Source organism: Callorhinus ursinus, unplaced genomic scaffold (assembly GCF_003265705.2).
Source record: "Callorhinus ursinus isolate GAN/ISIS: 27379988/994484 unplaced genomic scaffold, GSC_fseal_2.0 scaffold60, whole genome shotgun sequence".
In the NCBI taxonomy this organism is placed as follows: Eukaryota; Metazoa; Chordata; class Mammalia; order Carnivora; family Otariidae; genus Callorhinus; species Callorhinus ursinus.
In genome coordinates, this window is record NW_027397122.1 from 4,271,198 (window position 1) to 4,271,808 (window position 611).

The following is a 611-nucleotide window of genomic DNA, read 5'->3' on the forward strand; positions in this document are numbered from 1 at the left end:
GCTTGGGCGGCCGGGATCCCGCGTTCGGGGGTACCGGCGGTGGGGGTGGGGCAGGACGCGGGATCCCGGCACCGTAGCGCAGCGGCCCCTCCCCGCGGGTTCGGCCCCCCGGCGCACACCCCCCCCCCCGCGCCCCGCCCTGCGCCCAGGCCGCGGCTCCGCCCGCGCTGGCGGCCGCCGAGCGGTCCGGGCTGTGGCGGCGGCGGCAGCGGCGGCGGCGGCGGCGGCAGCGGCGGGAGGAGGAGCAGGAAAAGCGGCCGGGGGAGGAGGCGGAGGCGGCGGAGGCGGAGGCGGGCGGAGGCGGGCGGCGGCGGGCGGGGCCGCGCGAGTTTAAAGCCCAGCGAGGGGGTGGGGAGGCCGGGAGGAGGCAGGAAGGGACGCGAGCGGCGCGCCGGCGGCGGGCTCGGCTGGGAGGCCGCGGAGACCCGCGCGGAGCCCAAAGTTTGCGCGCAGCCCCTGGGCGGCGGCGCGCGGGTGCCGGGACCGCCCTGCGCGCCGCCCTCGCCCGCCCCGGCCGCGCCGAGGGTCGCCGGCGGCCACGCGGAGGCGGCCGGGAGCGGCGCCGCGGCAGGTACGGAGTTGGGCGGGGAGCGCGGCGGCAAGTTACTTTG

At 83.1% G+C, this 611-nt stretch overlaps 1 protein-coding gene across 3 annotated transcripts in view; it reads left to right on the plus strand.

Annotated features, from left to right (window-relative positions):
* The first annotated feature begins 367 nt into the window (after positions 1-367).
* GRB10 (growth factor receptor bound protein 10) overlaps positions 368-611 on the plus strand; it is a 172,074-nt gene continuing 171,830 nt past the window's right edge. The window contains exon 1 of one of the 3 annotated variants that reach the window (XM_025853128.2): positions 368-571. The gene's annotated coding sequence lies outside the window, so the exon portion shown is untranslated. The remainder of the gene's footprint in view (positions 572-611) is intronic. The other 2 variants (XM_073885064.1, XM_073885063.1) reach the window with 2 other exon arrangements.